The 19,892-nt window shown below is 63.7% G+C and overlaps 1 protein-coding gene across 2 annotated transcripts in view; it reads right to left on the bottom strand.

The window, feature by feature from the left end:
* MEF2B (myocyte enhancer factor 2B) overlaps window positions 1-19,892 on the bottom strand; it is a 47,819-nt gene that overhangs the window by 12,020 nt on the left and 15,907 nt on the right. For both annotated transcript variants that reach the window (XM_080565968.1, XM_080565969.1), the window contains exons 10-11: window positions 17,353-17,404; window positions 1,679-2,053 (exon numbers count right to left, since the gene is read on the bottom strand). The gene's annotated coding sequence lies outside the window, so the exon portion shown is untranslated. The remainder of the gene's footprint in view (window positions 1-1,678; window positions 2,054-17,352; window positions 17,405-19,892) is intronic.

Genomic DNA, 19,892 nt, shown 5'->3' with positions numbered 1-19,892 from the left:
AGACGCGGCGTTTCATTAAGATGCAGGAGCGGTGCCGTGGGTGCAAAAGCGGAGGGGGAAGGGTTAAGGGGCGGCGGGAGAGAGGGGCGAGAAGAAAGCCCGAAGAAAAGAAGGGACCTCGTAGCACCGGCGGGCTTGATGGCTTAATTACCATATTCAAATCTAATTAATTCCCCTTTGCATAAAAAGGCCACGGCGGGCGTGGGACCAGCCTTGCAGATGGCGTCTCATGCTCAGCACCATTTTGGGGCCGCCGGCCATCTTAGAGCGAGGCGGAGGACGGCTTCGCCCGCGGCGCCGAGCATCTGCCGGGGGCACCCGCTGGGCACGGGGCCGCCGCGGGTGCCGGCGCCAAAGGGGCCCCCGAGCAGCCCCCTCTCCATCCTTCATGCTGGGCTGGGGGAGAAGGGGGTGTTTAAATGGGGGGAAATAAAGGAATGGAGGAAAAAGGGATGGGGAGGGGGTTCGGAGCGATGGTGGGGTGATTTGGTGGGGTGGCGTGCCGGGTGCCCTGCTCCTCGCCCTGCATGGGGCTCCCCCTCCAGCCCCACATCCTGGGGTCCAGATGGGACGGCGCCGGCTGGAGATTGCCCACAAATGTGGGATTTACTGGCGGTATTTGCTCGTGCACATCTCCCTGGGACCACTACAAAAACCTCCCACAACCAGTTGTCTGGGGGGAAAAAAGAGGGAAAATATTCCTCGTCTCCCCACCGTGCAGCTGGGGGAGAACCGAAGCGCGAGGCCATGTCGGGAGCACCCAAATCCCAGCAACCGAGACAAGGAAGGGGAAAAATTCCCCCCGGGAGCGCAGGTGACCCAGCAGCACCCGTGCCAACCCCGGTGCCGGGCGCGTGGGGGCTCGCCCCGGGAAAGGTGCGAGTTATTTTTCTGATGCCTCGGACAGCTCTGCTGTCACGTGCGAAACCCCGAGCCGCGGGGGCTGCGGGTTTTTCCCTTGCCTAACCCCCAAGGATGCGTTCAGCACTGCTGCCCAACGGCTGCGCTCCTCCCCGCCCCCTTCCCCTGCGCACTCGCAGGCTGGGATGCGAAGGTTACCCAAAAACGGGCGACCCGGAGGAGCTGGAAGGAGCTCGCGTTGCTAAACCCAACGTCTGCAGCAGGAAAAGCGTGTGCAGGGCGGGTTGGATGGGGCAGAGCAGGAAGAGCTGCGGGTATCGGGGGGAAGATGCAACCCCAGTGGGGGGAAAGCACGAGGTGGCGGAGGGAAGAGTCCCCGTTATGCTGTTTGCTCACAGAAAATGATGTTTTGAGTCATATAGGAAAGATTTAAGATGTGCATTAAAAAGGAAACAGGGGAAAAACATTAACCAATAACCCAGTCTTCCACCAGCTTTCAGTGCGAAGCTGAATATTTTCAAAGGGGTATTTAAATAAGGAGGATACAAGCATTTTTTTTTTCCCCTAAAGCATGGAGAAAAAGGGACCACGAGCCCAGCACCTCGCATCCCGGCCATCGCAGCTTCCTGCCCTGACCCGACCGTGAGGAGCAGCCCCCACCACGCTCCCCTGCTCCCCCCAAATCCCCAGCTGCAGAGAGCCCGGGGAAGGTTTTACCCATCAGAGCCAGCTTCGGGGTTTGGATACAGCACGAAACCCCGTGCCGGCTGGCTGGGATTGAAGAGGGGAGAGGAAAGAAGGAAAATCCCAAACTTACCCCATCCACAAGGGGCGATGGGGTCTTGAGCATCCTTGGGGGAGCGCAGGTAACTTCCCGTGCTCAGCTCCGCACGTGTCGTGCTTGTGGAGGAGGGATGCCACCACCCCAGCCCGGCCCCGAGAGCCAGGCACAACTTTGCCGCTGCAAACCCACAGCAGGAGCAGCCTCCTCCGGGCTGGAAAGCTCAGTCCTAACACCAGGTCCTGGTGGAGCTCCTTTGATTTCCAGGGTTCGGGTGCTGCGTGGTGGTCGTCTCCCTGCTGCCCTGGCTGCTCCCCCGCGCTGGCATGGCTTCGCCCCATCCCTGTCCCCATCCCTTTTGGTGGGTGCTGCCAAAACCACGTTGATTGAAGCGATGCAGGGATTTCTCATCTGAAAAAAAAAATAAAAGGAGCGATTCATGAGGTGCTGCGAGGATGGTTACCGGCATCACCGTAGGAGCTGGAAGCTCGGTTTTCCTTCTAGTTACTGAACAAGGAAAGGAGTAGTGAGAACGGACAGAGGGGATGCGTCGCAGCCATCCCTATAAGTGGTGGTCCTGGGGTCTGCGGGACCTCGCTGACCCGAGCTGGTGACTGCAGCCAGGGGCATGGACGCACCACGGCCACCTCCAGCACACACCTCTCAGACAGCCCAGTCGATGTGCTGGGCAGGCCCACGTGGCTATGATGATTTAGGGAAATGGTGAAGGTTCCTGAGCCCGTGTGCTGCTGGGGGTCCCCGTACCCGACCCTGCCTTCACCAGTCCCGAGCTGCTCCCGGCACACAGCACCGTGAGCCGGATCTGCCTCGTGTTGCCCATCAAAATGTTCCTTTGGGGAGCCGATATTGGAGGAGGAGGGATGGGATGCAGCCATGCAGCTCCCTGCTTAGGGGCTGCTTTCCATTTGGCCTCTTCGCTGGGGTTTAGCGGGAGGATTGGTTGGCTCCATCACCCCACAGATCGCACCCGGAGCGAGTCCCTCATCCCATTGTGCGGATACGGGACCTTGGCAGGACAGGAGCCGAGTGAGGAGGGGAACAGGAATGCGTGGAAGCACCGGGCGATGCCCAGGCAGGGAGTTTTATGCCCAGACAGGAGGATTTCCTCCCTTGCACGACACACAACTAGCCGCAGGAACTTGTTCCTGAAGGGTGCTGGAGGGGCTGAGGGTCCAAGCAGCTTCTCCAAGGGATTACGAAGCTGTTGGGGTCCTCCAGGCTCTGCACTGGGTGATGGGGACAAACCCCCTCCAGACCTGCCCTTGGTTGTCTATCCCACCCCCAGCACCCTCTGCCAGTGAGGGGATGCCTTGTTCTGCCCCAGATCAGCCTTTTATGCCCCCAAAAATCCCTTCTCCAGGTTGGTTTTGGAGGTGAGGACTTCAGCCCTCAGTCCCCAGCACCCATTTCCACCCTGCCCGTGGGTGACATCTTTGGGACCATTTGCTTCACACCCCAAAACTCAGCCCTTCTAGCACCCCTTGGCCACTGCCCCCTTTCCTACAGCCCCTACGGTGTCGGGTGGGACGCTCCGACCCCAAAAACGCAGGACAACCGTGGCTTTCCCCACCCAGGGGAACAGGTTGGCTCTGCTGCCCCAGACGGGCGGCAGGAGCTGGGGGGGGGGGAACCGGGGGCCAGGGACGCCCAAGGCGACGGAGGGCTCAGACACAATGCTGCCATTCACGGGGCTGCGCCGTGGGTCCCAGCCCTTCCTGCCCAGACACAATAGGGGCGGCCCCGCGCGCCACTTGTGTGCATTGTGCGCCAGCAGCCCCCCCCGCCCCTCCTTTCTGTCCCCCATCGGATAATGGATCCGCTTTGTGTGCTTGGCTGGACAAGGACTTTGTTTCGGAGAAAGAAACTGTGTTTGTCTGTCAGAAGAGATCGGCCAAGAAAGGGACGGGGAGGAGCGGTGGCTGCAGCGGGGCAGCGTCCCTCGCCGCTCCCCGCAGCATTGGCCTTGCGCGGCCCCCGCTGCGGCATCCATAATCCCAACGGGGCCGGGGAAAAAAAAGTCCTCGCCGGGAAGTTTGCATGGTGCAGCCCGGGCTCCGTGCACGCACCGGTCCCATCGTGCAAACCCCATGCCCTGGCGAGCATCTCCTGAGCCCCGTGCAAACCAGCAGCCATAAAAACAGAGCCGCGACGGAGGGTCTGCATCCCCCCCGGACACCCCCAGACACCATTCCTCGGGATGGGCTCAGCAAAACCTTTAGGAGATTATTTCTCCCCCTGCCTCGTTCCGGCTGCACCGGCATCGCAGCACGCAGGAAGGCAGAGGTGATAATCCCTGGCTTCATCAGCGCCGGAGCCGCAAAGAGGAGGATTAATAGGGCTGGAATTCGGGAGTCCCAAAACGGGTCCGTTTTTTTGCAGACATCTCCGACTGCAGCACCTCGGGAGGGGAAAGGCAGCCCTGGCACCGTCCCATGGGCTGCGATTCACGCGGCGCTGCCACGTGGGAGCTGAAAACCTGGATTATTTCCTGCTAAACCAATTCAGGAAAACTGCTCTCATTTATCCCATGGGCTGGGGTAGTTCCTTTAATTGCTGAAATTCTGATTTTCAAAAGCACGCCTGCGCAAACATTGATATTTAGCGAAAAGGTGGAATTTTGTTCCCCAAAATTTTAGCCTCATAATTTAAAAGAGGGGACCGAGAGACAGGGACATCAGGAAATCCCAAATCCCACCTCACCAGGGAGCGGGTTCACCCCAGCCCTGCTCCAACAGCAACTTTCTGCAGGGCGGTGAGCGTGGAGGCGGCACCAGGGCTGCCCCATCCCCTGCCCGCCAGCACCCCGAACAGCACCCACGGGTGACAATTTGGGGTGACAGCAGCAACGGGGCTGAAATCAATGCACCGGAGGCAGCAGGTCCCTCTTCCCTGCTATATTTTGCCGCTGTATCTGCGGGTATTTGGGGTCCCTGCATCTTCAAGTCACCACGCCTGGGCACCCCAAAAACTCAGCCCGGGCACCGCGGGACCGAGCCGGGGAAAGCGGCCGGCCGGGCGCGATGATTAGGGTGGCCTGGGGAGTAATTATCTCATTGGGCAACTAATACCGTTTCAGCAGGAGCGGGGTGGGGAAGTATTGTTCGGGCTTAGGGATTACATCAACCCGGCTGGAGCAGACAATGTGCTCCCCCTGGGAAGAGGCAGCTCAGCCCCAGGGGGAGAGGAGGGAGGCAGGGGCTGAAGCTGTCTCAATTAGCGAGTGGCCGGCGAGGAAGAGGGTGGTGGGAGCGCATGGGGGGGACGTGGGGAGTTTGGCGGGGAGCGAGAGCATCCTTAACCCTTTGTGCTCCTTCCGAGGGGGCTCGGCCCTTCAGCCCTGCAGGGGGGGCTGGATGCGGCCCTCACTCCTGCGATGCCAGGGAAAGCAAAGAGCGAGTTTGGAAATTGGTCCTTTTCTCTCTTTTTTTTTTTTTTCCCCATTTTTCCCTCTTTTTTGCCATGCTGGCAGCCCAGCGCCATGCCCTCCCAGCCTCAATGCACATCAGCACCGTGCTGGCGACTGCGTGCTCGTATGGCGGGCAGCAATCTGCCGGCTGGGACCACCGGGGGGGAGGACAGGCAGCGAACAGGGCACGTCCCCGACCCCAACCCCAACCAGCGGTGCTGGGGCGGGGGTCCTACAACATCCCCACACCCCTACAACCAGCAGCAGGTCTTTGGCATCCCCCAGCCCCCCAAAACACCGTCCCCAGCTCCGTGCCCACCCCGCGAGGCCGCTGTGCTCTCGCTGCCGAGGGGGCCGGGTTTATTTTTGGCCGCGTTGATGCTAAATCAGGCGTGAGGCCAGAGTCCCGGCGGCAGCGACCGCGCCAGGTTACCGGCGGAGCAAGGGGCCGTCTCCACCTGGCCCTCGCCATCCGCGGGGTGATTAAACACGGGGCTCCCAGCTGCCATACATTTTTAAATAAATGAATAATACATAGCGGGGTGATAAATAAATAACGGCCATACATTTGAACTTAGCCTCTGAGAAAATCCTTTTAGTTCAAAAGGACCGGGGCGCTTGGAAAGGGGAGCCCATGCATTTTGAATGGGGCTGCCATCAAGTGTCAGGGCTTGGCAAGGGAGACGAGGGGGGAGGGACGAAACCGGCTCGGATGCAAAGGGGGGGGGGGGGGGACAGGGACGGGGACGGGGTCCTTGGGCATCGCCAGAGGCAGCTTTGGTGGGAGTGGGCAGCGACGGCTGCTGCCAGAGCCACACATCCCTCCCTGTCCATCCGAGGGCATAAGGAAGGAGGAGGAGGAGGATGGAGAGTGCCAGGAGGTGAAGGGCAGCCCCCAGAAAGACAAGCAGGGCACGGAAGGCGCAGGGCTGGTCCTGTTAACCCCAGCTGCCTGAAGGAGGAGTCCCCATTTAGCCAAGCAAAGGCAGCGTTTACTTAGCAGTGGCCCTATAAAGAGCTGGGTGGCCCTGGAAGGAGGCCCAGGCAAATACAAGGGGATTAGACAAGTGCAAAGTGTGAGCAGAGAGGAGAAGGGGAGGAGGACGCGCAAGGAAAGCCACTGGCCAAGTGCTCGGCATCGCCGAGCTCCCCGAAGGGGGAGAGGGTGGCGAGGCAGAGGAGGGTGGGAGCTGGATGGGGGATGCACATCGTCCTGTGCTGGGGGGAAATTCATGTCAGAGAGGAGCTGGCGGGGCTGGGATAGCTCTGAGGCTGCACCGAGCCCCTGCATGGGGCAGCTGGTGGCACACACCTGCCCTAAATCCTGTCCCTGCCACACGCAGCCATGCATATGCATGTCCTGGCCATGCCCAGCCACTCACACGTGTGTCCCAGCCATGCACACGCGTGTCCCAGCCATGCACACGTGTGTCCCGGGGCAGGGGACGGGGCCAGGCACAAGCTGCCCGGCCAGCACCCCTTCCCTCGCCCGTCACAAAGCTCGAGAGCCGCGGAGCCAACTTCAATTCTTTGCGCAAACCGCTCCCACTGGCTTGCATCGCTAAGTGGGTATTGATTTATTAGGCTGTAATTTAAGGCAGAACGTTTTCAAATGAACTCACACACCGAGCCCGAGCACGAGAATAAACAAGGCCTGATTTATTTGATGCCCGTCTCTCGGAGGATGCCGGGCACCGCGGGGCGAGGGAGGACAAGGGCCGGGAAAGCCAAGCGGGAGCATCCCCTTGTCCCCCGGCACACGCGGAGAACCCCGGGACGCACGCATCCTGCACCCAGGGATGGGTGCACGGAATGAAAAGGGACGGGGACAACGGCGGCCGGGGAGAGGATCTGGCCAGCACGGGGACGTTGCACGTGCCCCGCCAGGTCCCATCTGCGGGACGCATTCCTGCGAGGCAGCCCCGGCGCGGCCGCGCAGCAGCTGCCGGCCAGATCCGGCGGCGACGGCGGCGCGGGCTCCTCTTGACCTTGCCGGTCAGGTGCTGGGGGTAGCGGGGGGGGGGAACGGGACACTGCGGTGCCGCCAGCCGTCGCGGGGCCGCGGGGAGGGTTTAATGCAGCGGGGACCATAATGGGGCCGGCTGGGGGAGCGAGCGGGAGGAGAAATTAGTGTCAGTGTGCGCGCCTTAAACAAACCTGCGCCGGGGTGACGTGAATGAGGGCACAGCCTGTGTATATATTAGTGATGGGATCTGACCTCGCTGGGAGGGCTCCTTCCCTCGCTCCGCTCCTCTGGGCGTGGGAAAAAGGCCTGGGCTCTTTTCACAGCTGTTCTCGCTGCTGCACTGAGCTAATGGAGGGGCTGCCGGCTCCCTCCTCCCCCTCCGCCTTTTCAGTTATTCAGCAAAACCCCCCTTTCACAGTCCCTTAAAAACACACCTCATTGTTCCTGCCTGGTTTGCATTGAAATGCCACTCGCGCCCCGTCTCCCGGAGCAGCGGCCCCGGCCGGCGAGCCCCGCCGCGGGGCAGCCCGTGTGCGTGCACACGCGTGTGCGAGCCGTGCGCGTGCGTGTGCGCGCACGGGTGCGCCCGGCGCTCGGTTATGCATTGCGGCTGACGCCCGATTTCTTCCCCAAAGAAGAAATTTCTTCCCCAAAGCGGCAGCCGGTGGGGAGCTGAGAAATTCACAGCGGCCGAGGGCGCTTTTCCCATCCCGGGGATCAGAGCCGGTGTCGATGCCCCCACCATGGAGCCCCCCTTTTTTTCCCTTTCATTTCAACGCTTCTATTCTGACATAAGAAATGAGCCGAAAGCTGCCAGTGCCCTTCCCTGACGCACCAATACCTTCCTTTTCCTCCCAAAACCGAAGGCTCCGCAAGAGCAGGCAGAGACATGCGGCCGTGGCCGTGTCCTCTGCCCCGTTCCCTGGCCCTAAAAACAAGGGGAGGCTGCTGGGGGCTGCGACCCAGCCATGGGGACCCCAGCCCCGTGCCCAGGTTTCGCAGCCAGCTTCTGATGCTCCAGGAGCAAACGCCCTGTGCACCGTCCCCGTCCCCACCTGATGCACCAAGCGATGGGAGCCCCGGGGCTGGGGCTTCCTGGGGAGGGGGCAGTTTGGAGGGGGGGGGGGTGTCACACATTAATTTCCCTTAACATCGAGCTAGGAAATTGTCTCCAAACTCGATGGAAATGCGAGATTTATAGAAAACAATAAACGGGAGCGGTCCTCGCCTGGCTTCCCGGGGAATTAGGACAAGGGAAGTCGGGGCTCAGGCTCTGACCAGAGCTACGGTGACTGCAGAGATGCGGGGAATGAGGGGAAGGGCTTGTCCTCATCCTCATCCTCATCCTCATCCTCATCCTCATCCTCATCCTCATCCTCGTCCCCGGAGCTCCCAGCATACCCGCACAGCCTCCACCTGCCAGCCTGAGCCCGGCTGCACGACAGCTCCTTGTTCGCCAAGGCCCAGCCCCAGCAAAGCACCAGGACCGTGCTTTTCATTAAAAATAAATAAATACATTCCTGGTGGCTGCCGAGCAAGGCATGAAAACGCCATCCCCAAAGGCTGAAAAACCAGAAGGCAAATGCAGCGCGAGCCACAGTTATTATTTTTTGAAGCGGCTGTGATTTTTTTAAGCTAATCTGCGGCTGTCCGGGGGGGGGGGGGCTGGGGCTGGCTGGTGTTAGCAGCGTGACGGACGGGCACGGGGACAGCATCCTCGGGGCCGCCTGCGTTTCCCGCTGACCTTTCCCCGCTGCTCTGATAGATACTTTCTGACAAAAGCGGGGACGCCGCACACCTTCCGTCCTTGTTCCGTGCCTAGCGCGGGGACGTCGCCGCGAGCGAGTCCCTGTCACCGGCTATTAGGGGGAGAAGGTCTCCGCCAGCACCGCGCTCTTTCCGCATGAGTGCCAGGCTGGGGGGGTGTCCCCGGCCCCCCCAGGTCCGTAGCGCACGTGCCCGCCTTGGTGGTTTATAAATGCAAATCTGTTTAACAGCCACACGCGCGTTTGTTATCTCCGAGGATGAGCCCGAGCTCTTTGAAGTCAACATATGTATGTGATTATGCACACATGTGCGTGACCTACATTCGGGGCTGGGGCACTTTCCCCGGTGCCACCCGGCGCAGGCGAGCACCCACCCGCTCCGCTCCCTCGCAGATATTGCCATTTCCCCGGCTGGTTTTGACTCCTCCACCCAGCGCAGCCACGGAGTTTCCATAGAAACATGAAGATATTAAACTGTAAATAATAATTTCTCCATAAAAAAAAAAAAAAGGAGTGGGGGGGGGGAGAGAAAGGAGAGGCGGGCAGGCTTGCACGCCGCGGATCCGACGCCGTGCGGCATCGGGGCCGCTTCCCCACGCGGGACGTGGTGTCAGCAGCGAGGGCGATGCTTCGGCTGGGGTCCCTGAGTACCCCAAAGTCCCACGTGGGGTCTGCTGTCACCCTCCCTGCCAGGTCCCACGGGCGGGGGTCCCACACGCCCACCGACCGCACGCCCCTTGGTGCCGGAGGGCGGCTGAGGGATGCTGCGCCGCTCCATCCACCTCCGGCTGCTGATTTATCCGGGTTGGAGACTCCAGCCTGACATCTATAAAAATTAGCAGATAAAGAGCTGGCCGGGCCATCCTCTGCCAGCTTTGGGTAAATAAACGGGAGCTTTTCTGCTGCAATGACACATACCTGATTGGAAGGAATTGTTATTTACTGTTGCCTGTTCAATGGTTATTTTTAAATGGCCTAAAGTTAAACACATCAGTGTTTTTCATTTTCTCCTGCTCAGGGATATGTTTTTGTCCGGGGCTTTTACCCTTTCTATCTATTTAAGTGATACTTTTTATCATAAATGACTATTTTTTTTCCCCTTCCTGCTATCGAGCACAAGGCAGAGCTGGAAAACCATCCCTCCACCAGGGAGAGGAGAGGCAGGCGCTGCCACAGGACGGGCGGTTGGGGTTTCGTGGCCAGGGACTCGCACACCTGCCTGTGACACGGGCGGCCGGGACGGCTGCAAGCACGGCTCCCACCTCCCGTCCCCAATTAAATCCACTCTGCCTGATTATTGCCTCGGTGGGGAGATTTTTAGGGCTCCAGCTTTGCTTTGCTGTGCCGTGCCAGGATGCTCAGCACCGTGCCGAGGACCTAGGGACCACGGGGTGGCCAGGCTCAGCCCCGACACGCAGGCAGCAGCCCCTGCCCCAAACCGGCCGGGCCGGGGGGGCTGGGATTATCCACAGCGTAACGTCCCCCAAGAATAAGATTGCAGCTTAGGGCCTAATGGAAAAGAGGAGAGAGATGGGATTAAAAGGAAAATAATGACTATTTCTTCAGCGAGGCCATGGAAATGAGAAGGGGATTAGCGGCCTCTTTACCAGCAGACCCCAATCCCGCCGGTCGGTCCCGGACCCACGGATATCCGGAGCTGCCGGAGATGCCCACGCTCAGCATCACACCCTGGGACCCGTTCCCGAGGGTGACACCAGGGCTGGTGGCGCTGACGCCCTCAGGGACCTGCCTCGTGCCCACCCGAGCACCTGCCACAGCCCCCTGCAACCGCCCCTGCCCAAAACGAAGGCGATTTTGCAAATATTTGCCCCCGCGGTTGTTTTCCTCTCCCTGCAGATTCGTTGGGAAAAAAAATTATAAAATATTCTGCAAGGAATAAAACACCGAAAATTAAAACTTCACTTGCCGAGGCACAAGCCCGAGAATAAACCTGAAAGGCTCCTTTCTCTCGCCTTCGGTTGCACACACCGTGCTTTGCAATTGGCTGCTTTCCTGGAATAGATTCAGTTGCTATGATACCAAGTTTGCTTTTAACGAACCCCAGAAAATTAATGGCATTCAGCAGATAAGTCCTTAAAGTGGAACCTATTTTAAGAAATTCTTTCTGAATGGTTTACAAGTAGTCAGGAGGGAAGAGAAAGCTTCCCGAGGGCGGCAGAGCCCGCGCTCTCCCCACCCCTGCTCCCGACTGGGATTTGGGGTCCGGGGCGTTGTGTTTCGGGACACCCTTCAGTCTGGGACCCCGAATGCAGAGGGCAGGATGAGGCGGGAGGCATCAGCTCCCTGCACCTGCCCTGAGCATCCCTCCCGCTGCTGCGGCCGCGCTGCCCGGCTTCGCTTCCTCCCGGCTGTCCCCACGCGGCCTCGCCGCTGCCACGATCGAGCATCTCCCTCCGCTGGTGCTACAGAGCCGCGGGCAGGTCCCTGAAGCTGCGGGATCTGGGGACAGGCCACGGGAAATCCTGTTTCTGCAAAGCCTGGGGGCCCTTGGAGAAGCTCTGGGCTCAGCACCGAGGAGCTGGGGAAGGTTTTCCTCCAGCCGTGCGAGCAGAGCGCGGGGTGGCATCAGGTGGCGGATGGGGTGCGTCCCCCCCTCCTGGGACCGGTGTGAAGGACCCAACCCGGTGTCCCCACCACGGATCCCACTGCACGGGGGCCTCTGGATTCAGGAACAGCCCCGCATCGCCGCATTACACCGTAGTGGATGCTTTCACCCAGCCTCGGCATCGCTGCTGCTAAAGCAAGCGCGTTCCCGTCCCCGTCCCCGAGCCGTGGGCAGAGCCGCAGCAGCCATAAAGGTTGTCAAATGCCACCAGCACCATTATGGGTTAGGAACGAGACGCTGAAATCCCACTGCCCATCTGCTCAGCTTTCTCCCACACCCCATTTCAGGCCCCTGTCCTCCCCGCACAGCATAAACCGGGCCAGCCCAGGGCATCCCTGCAGGCCGGGGTGAAGGATCAGCGCCCGGCATCACGGCACACGCGATCTGCCCCTCTCGCTGGCGGAACAAAGCAAGAGCTATCGAGGGGGAGAAAGGGGCACCCCTTCCTCTCGCCCCCCAAAATCCTCCTGGCTCCCCTCTGCCTGCAGACTCCGGCAACGTCAGTTGGAAGAGGAGGTGCGATTGCACGCAGAAGCGAAACTCCGGCCAGGAGAAACGGGGCAGGGAGAGGCTCACGGCGCGAGGGGCGGCGGGGTTGGCATTTTCCTATTTGGAGCCGATGCTCTTCCTCGTTCCTTTTTCTCAAGCCAGGGAAGAGATGCACCAAACGGAACAGCGAGCGGGGGTGTGGAAATGTCCCCAGTGCCACCACCCTACACAGGCTGCGGAGCCCCTCGCGCCGTGTCCACCTCCCGCGGGCCTGATCCTGCGAGGGCTTAACACGTGCCCGACCCGGCACAACAGCGGTGGCTGGGTCCATCTGCAGAGCTTCCTGCGAATGGAAGCAGGAGGGAAGGAGCTCGGCGCACGCGGGCACGCAGCACCCCAAGCCGCGGCACGGCAAGGAGCAAAGCCGGAGCCCGGGAGGCACGCGGAGGGGAGGCTGCGACCGCGGCAGCACCGGCGCGGTGGGAGCGAGGCTCCCAAATCCACCTCTCCGAGGAACAAAGCTGCACTATCTCTGCAGATGCAGAATAAGCGACGAGCAGCGATGATTTATTTCTCTTCCCCAGTAGATAAACCGGCCTCGGAAACGGGTTTGCGCTAAATTACAATTTGCATGCGGTAATTTATTTAAGCAACTTTCCTCCTACTTCGTTATAAACAGGGCTTCTCTGGGGGTTATTTCTGAGCTGGCCCCGTTTCATTTGTCTCCAGCACACCCGGTGCAACCGAGCTTAATTGTCGGCGTGGAAATTAAAACCACTGCAGAAAAAATAAAAAAAAAATTAATAAAATAAAAGGTTCTGGGTTTGTAGCTAGCCTGAGGAACCCCGGGTTTGAATAGAAATAATCACCTAGGCACAGACGCTAGCTCTGGGCCTCAATAAAAATGATTAAAGACAAAACCCCACTGAAATTTCCACTCCACAGACGCGGCGCGTTTGGCTTCCAGCCGCTCTCCCCCGGCAAAGGCGCCGTGGCCGGTGCCTTGGGGAGGCCGGCGGCCGCGGGGCCCCTCTCCTGCCGGGAGGGCAGGGATTTCTCCCGGAGAATAGCGAGCGGGTTTTTACATTCGGTTCTCTAGCTTTATGATATCACATACACTCATACAGCTAGATAACCAAAGAGAAAAACCGACCCAGGTCTTTTAAAATCGGGCCTCGGCCATGCCGCGCGCCCCCGGGGAGGTTTCGCTCCGGCACCAGCGAGCCACGGCCCGTTGGAGCCCCCCGGGGTGGCCGCCGGCCCCGTCGCCCTCGCCGCGAATAATGAAGGAACCCCAACGGTTTCGGTGGGAGAGCGCGATGCGACGAGCGGCGCTGCCCACCCCAGCGCTCCGACCCAACGCCTGCACCCCAAAGGGACGCGCGCGCACCCCGAAGCGTGCTCAGCCCCCGCGCAGCCCCCCACGGCCTGGGGGCCTTGCAGGGCACGGTGCTTGCTGGGCGCCGTCCCCGCAGCCGCTGCCAGCACCCCAGGGACCTGCCACCTCCCCAACCCCAAATTCGCCCCCAGCCCCAGCCCGGAGCCCGCTCCCACTTTGTAATTACTGTAAATTACTGGCGGGGAACTGCTGAGTCATGAGAGTCGCTGGTGAAGGGACGGACCCAGCGGAAAGGGCCCCGCGGGGTTTCCACCGCATCTCCGCTCTGCCCTCCTCTTCCTCCCCTTCCTCCCGCAGCCGCTCTCTGCAGCCGGGCCCCGCTCACGACCCCGGGGGCGGGACCGGAGCCTGCACCGCCCGGGGGGGGTCCCCGTGCCCACGGGGGACCCCGACCCCGCATCTTCGAGGGGGACCCTTTATAGTTGGGGGGGACCCCATACATTTGGGAGGGACCTCTAATATCTTGGGGGGGGGGGGAACGGGACCGGTTGATGCCCCGAAGGGGCGACCCCGCAGCTGCCGGGGGGGGTCCCGTGCTCGCAGCGCAGCCTCGCCCGCAGCGGGACCCGAAGGATCCCCGCACCGGGAGGCTCGGGGCCGGCCCCGGGCACCGGCCGGGCCGCGGGGGGGGTTCGCTCCCGGGGTCCGGTGCTGCCCCAACCGGAGGACTCCGGCCGGGCGGGGGAACCGCGGCGGCACCGCAACGAGGCAAAGCTCCCCCGGGCAGGGAGGGGAGCGGGGAGAGGAAGGGGGACCCCCCCCCAAAAAAAAAAAATGGGGAACCGGAGCAGGGAACCGGGACGGGGAACTGGGAAGGGAACCGGAGAGGGAACCGGGGCGGGGAACCGGGGCGGGGGTACCTGTCGCCGTCGGCTCCGGGTGTCCGCGTCCTTTCCGTGCTGCCGGGGTGGGGAGGAGGCTGCCAGCCCCCGCCCGGTGCCGGTCCCGCTCCCGGAGCCTCCGGGACCTGCCTCTAAAGTTGAGGCAGAGCCGGCGGAGGGCGGGGAAGGGCGGGAGGAGGGACGGGGCGGCCGGCGGGGACAAAGCCCGGGCGGTGGGGCCGGGGCAGGGGTCACCCCCCCGGGGGCAGAGCCATTCGCCACGGCCGTCGCTTTCTCCCCCCGCCCCCCCGGGGGCCGCCCCGTCTGCTCGCTCCCCCCCCCGCCTTTACCCAACGCCACGGAGCCTCCCGGCTCGCCGCCCCCCAGCCCGGCCGCAGCCGGCCCGCCCCGTCGGGGGAGGCGGCGGTGCCCCGAGGCTAACCCCGCTCGGGCCGGGCTGTGGCGGGGCCGCCCCCCCCCCGCCTCCCGACCCTCTCCCCCCCCACTCCCCCCGACCAGGCGTTAAACCCGACGGGGAAGGGCTGGGGCGGGGTCCTGAGCGAGGCGGGGGGGGGTGGGGGAGAGGGAGGCGGGGGCAGCCGGACCCTCCCGTCGGGGCTGCGCTCCGCTTGCAAAGGGGAAAATTTTGCGGCAGCTCCGGACTAAAAACGGGCACGACCCCCGCCCCCCGGCAGGAACAGGGCCCCGACGGGCCCGGTCTCGGCTTTGTCCCCTAGTCCAGGGGACGAAAGGGGGGGCACGTCTGGGGCCCGGGACAAAGCGGGCCCGCGGCTCCGAGGGGCGCCGGGGCAGAGCCCGGGGCGCCGAGCTCCGGCTCCACGTCCCCCCCGTGCGGCCGCCCGGGGCCGGCCCTGCCCGGTGCAGGGGGACCCGCTCGGCTCTCCGGGCACGGCGGGGCAGCCCCTGGGGCCGGGCCGGTGGGGGGGGGGGGGACACGACGACCCTTCCCCGGCCCCCCAGCCTCTTTGCACTGGCAGCGCAGCGGCGGGCACAGGCGCGCCCCCCGTGCGCGCACCGCGGGGTGCCCGGGCACCGATGCGCGCCCCCCGGCCCCACCCTGGTGCCCACCGGGGAGCGTCCCCCCCCCCTTGCACACTCACTGGTGCACACGCACTGGTGCACAAGCACCGCCGTGCACGCCCGTCCGGTGCCCGCACAGCTCTGCACACGCGCCCCCGCTCCGCACCCCCGGCCCCCCAGCTTTGCCCCGGCTGCCGGGGGGGGGTCCGCAGCCCTCCCGGAGCCTCCGCACCGCACCTGGCTCCGCAGAAAACGGCGGAAAACGAAACGAACCCACAGCCAGGGCTCAGCACCGGCATCGCCAGCCGCCGGGCACGGCCCCGGCCCCTCCGGGGTGCTGGGTGCGGGCACCCCCCGGCCGGGCCCGGGCCCTGCTCCCAGCGCCCCCTGTTTTGGGGAGGGAGAGCCAAGGGCGCACGGAACCGTCCCGACCCCTCTGCCCACACCCACCCCGTTAGATGTACCTATAGAAAAATATCTATATAGGTATGTTGGATCCGTATAGAAATATCTGCGCCCGAAGGAGGTGGGAGCCGGGCACGGCGGTGGCTGCGGAGGTGCCACCCCGCAGGTACCGGGGGCTCACCGGGGGCTCACCGGGGGCTCACCGGGGGCACCGGGGCTTTGTGCCCCGCACCGGGGCCTCCCGGTAAAGTGGAACCCTCGGAAGGAGCCCGGTCCGCGGGCGGCGGCCCCAGCACGGCGGGGCGGGGGCTGAGGATGCTCCCGCCGGCACCGGGCACACGGTACCGGGCACCGGGTACCGGACACCGGGTACCGGGCACCGGACACCGGCCCCGCCGCTCTCCGTGGTGCTGAACGGCGGCCGCCGCCGCGGCGGGAGGCCCCGGAGCCGTTCGCGGTGGTGCCTCCTCGGCCCTTCTCTTTCCAAGCCGCCACCACTTCGTGATTATTGTTCTAATTATCAGTAATTATTGTCGTGAGCGTCGCCGCCGTTCCCGTCGCTCGGGTGCGCGGCGGCACGGCGAACCGTTCCGAGTGGGAGACGGTGCCACCGAGGCAGCCGGTCGCCGAATTAACGGATCGTCGCCCCGTACGGCCCCGGTAGCTGCCGCCCGCGGTCCCCTCCCCGGCTTGGTGGGCAGGGGCACACCGAGCCGGTGCCGTTACCTCCGCCACCGGGCTCCGAAACGCCGCCGCCACCGGGGATGGAGGCTCGGGGCCCGGCACCGGGCGGCGGCGGCGGCTGCGGCGGGCTCGGCCCCGCTGCCCTCCACACCTCCGGGGGTCCCGCCGCCTCCCGGTCTTCTCCCCAGCCCCGGCGGTTTTCCCCGGTGAAACGGTGCCTCCCGAGGGGGCGAACCCCCCGCTACGGCCGCAGCCCTAAAGCTCCGCCGGGGGAACGAACGGGAGCCGCGGAGCGGCCCCGGGAGCATCCTCGGGAAGGGGCAGCTCCGGGCACCGGCGGGGCCGGGGCTCAGCATCCTCACCGGCCCCGCTCCTTCGCCGCCCCCCCGGGCCCGGGAAGCCGCCGCGCAGGCACCGGGCGAGCCGCAGCGGCCCGGTTCGGCCCCGCCGGTCTCCCGGTGCCGTTCCCCTCGGCTCCGCGCCCCCGGGAGGGCCCGGGGAGGCGGCGGGGGAGGCTCGGCAGGGCCGGCAGCGAAGGGGCGGCTGCCCCACGCGTGTTCGCGGCGGCGGGAGGATGGGAAGGGAGGCCCGGGGCTCGCCCGGCCCCGCTCCTTCCCGGCACTTACCGAGCGCTCGGCCGCCTCCAGCCCTCGGCCGGCGGCTGCGGGCACCGGCTCGGAGCCCGGTGCCTCTCGTCCCCCGTCCTCCCCTCGCCGCCACCCCCGTGTGCATCAAATACCTTCACTGCAGCAGCCATGTTGGGCTCCGGTGCGAGCACGGCGCTCGCCGCAGGAGCCGCCGGGCGCCTCGGCGGGAGGCAGCGCGGCTCGGCTCGGCTCGGCTCGGAGCCGTGCTCCCACCGGAGGAACCGGCGGGCCCGGGCCGGCCTCTCCCGCAGCCCCGCTTCGCAGCCGTACCCCCGGCAGCACCGCAACTTGTCGCCGTTACCGGCAGCGCCAGGCCCGGGGGTCGCGGGAGGGTCTCGCTGCCCGCCCCGTCCCGGCCCCGCCGCTGCCCACGGTGGGAACGGGCGAGCATCAGCCCCGGGGCTAGCGCCTGGCGAGAGGCACGGAAAGCCGCAATTACCTCCTCGGCGGGCGGGCAGAGTCCCCCGGCGCAGCCTCTGGGCCGAGCTCACCTGGGGAGAAAAAAAAAAAAAAAAGAAAAAAAAAGAAATAAATTATCTATAGAGATTTATATATATATTTCTATCCGAGAGGCGAAGCAGCGAGCGCGACGGCTCCAACTTGGAGCAACTTTGCCGGGAGGCTGGCAGCGGGGGCGGTGCTGGAGCCCCCCGCAGCACCCAGCCCTTCCCGGCCCCCAGCAGCTCGGCGGGGGGGGGTCCCAAGGGGAGCCCCGGCCCTACCCAGGGGCCAAAGCCGGGCCCCGGCCTCCGGAGCTGCAGCAGCGCAGCCCCGCGTCTGCCCGCCCGGCCGGCTGCAACGGGCACCGGGGGGCGAGAAACGGCAGCGCAGGGCCTGCAGCCCCCGGGGAAGGAGGGCACCGAGCCGCCCCCGACCCCCCCGTGCCGCGGGCACCGGAGCATCCCCGGCCGAGGGCCCGCAGAAGCGGGCAGCAGCCGCCGCTCCCCGGTGAAGGGAGCCCGGCCCGCGCCCCTCGGAAGCGGATTTTCAGCTGTTTGTTGATGGTCTGTGTATTTTTTCCCCCCCCTCCCAGAAATATAGATATTTTTTTTTCCTTCTTCTTTTTTTTTCCCGCCCCATTTTTTTTTTAATTTATTATTTTTTTTTTTTAGCGTTTTGATTCCGGTGTCGTCGCTGGGAATTATTTGCATTTAAAACGCAACGACTCGTTCCCTGCACATCGCTTCGCACATCAATTCAACCAGCACCGGAGCATCGAGAGAGCGCCGGAGAGGGGGGGCGCGACCCCCAGCAAAAGGGGGCCCAAACCCCCGGCCAGACCCCCCCCAGTCGCTGCCCTCCCGGAGATCTCGATGTGTGCCGAAACTAAAGATTGAGCCGGCGCTCGGAATTGTTTTATTTCTGCTGTCGCTGTCACCCAAAGATGCGGTGGCAACAAAGACAGGGAGGGTGTTTGACGCTCGGATTTTTGGCCTGCTCCCGTGCAGAAATATTCCCCCTAAGCCCCGAACGCTTTGCAAAGACTGATCTCTCTAAAAGCAATAATATCCTGCCCTGGCAAGTGCTTAAAAAAAGACAATCTGATTTTATATTTATCCGCACGCCGTCCCCAAGCCCGTCGGAGGGCACGCACAGCACTCGCAGAAACTAATGCCGGGGGGGGGGGACGACACTGGAAATGAGAGCGGAGCCCCCCCGGACCACACCGGGGCCGAACGCCTTCCCCGCGCCCGGCGGAGATTTCCCCGCTCGGGAAAACAACGGCGAGGAAATCCCCGCCGTGCTCGCTCGGGCAGAGCCAGGAGCTTCAGCACCACCACCACCACCCGAGTTACTTTTTTTAGGAAAAAAATAAAAAAATAAAATAAAAAAATAGAGATCCCCCCCCCACACACACACCCCGTCTTTCTCCAAACCTAATTCAGCCCCGGCCCTTCGGGTCGGGGAATTTTGCCGTGGCTTTCCAGCCCCGCAGCGCGGATGGCACGGCTCGGAGGGGACGGGGGAAGGATGCCCACACCAACCACCTCCAGGATCCTCTCCAACCGCATCCCCCGGCCCCCAAATCCCTTCCCCGAACCCCCCGAAATAGCTGCACACACCGAAACTTCGCTCCGGCAGCCCCTTACCTCGGGCAGCGGGCAGGGCAGGGCAGTCGGTCCGGGCAGCCCCGGGGGCTATAAACCCCGGGTGGCTTTTGTGAGTTTGCCGGAGTTTCCCCCGGCTGTCCCCTTTTGTGTCCCATTGCCATCTCGAGGCCCTGATTAATTAATTTCACACTGGAGCCCGGCAGAAAATTTTCCCACAAACAAGTGGCCGGGGAGACGTGGAGCCCCAAAGAAAAGGAGTCAACATCAAGTTCAACAGCATGCGGGAAGGCGATTTCCATCACAATCGCGTCTGAGCGGGCCCGGGCGGGGGGCGGCGGGCGGCGGCCCCCGCGCCCCCTCCGCGCCCCCTCCGCGCGTTCCCAGGCTCGGAACAATCGCGCTCTGTTTGCCTCGCACATGCCGGCGTTTGGGCACGGAGGCTGCCTTGTGATAACAGAAATAATGAAGGGGGCTCGGGGAGAGGCGGGGGGGGGGGGACGGACACGCTGGGGTGGGGGGAGAGGGGGAGAGGGGTGGAGAGAAAAAGGGAAAATGGAAAGCGGAGGAGCCGCGCACCGGGCTGCCCGCTCCCGACCTGTTGAGCCCCGACGGTGCCCTCGGAGTTTTGCCGCAAAAACCGGCCGAAAAGGGGCGGCTCGGCCCCAAAAGGCGAGAAGGGGACGGAGCCGGCTCCGTCGGGGGGGAACTTTCCCCAAGTTTGCTGCAAATCCTTCCCCCCCCCCCCCCCCCCCAAAGCCTCAGCCACGCGTTTTCCCACAGCCCCGGGGGAGCGGGGGAGCCTGCCCCGGGGGAGCGGGGGCCGGGGCCCGGGGGGGGTCGAGGCGGTGGTGGACGTGTCCTGCAACCCAAGCAGCTCGGCTCCGCCGGGCATTGTCCCCACGGAGCCCGTGGCCATTGTTCCCGGCGC

Source organism: Anser brachyrhynchus (assembly GCF_964034855.1).
Source record: "Anser brachyrhynchus genome assembly, chromosome: 23".
NCBI classification, from domain to species: Eukaryota; Metazoa; Chordata; class Aves; order Anseriformes; family Anatidae; genus Anser; species Anser brachyrhynchus.
This window is presented reverse-complemented; position numbering and strand designations above follow the sequence as displayed.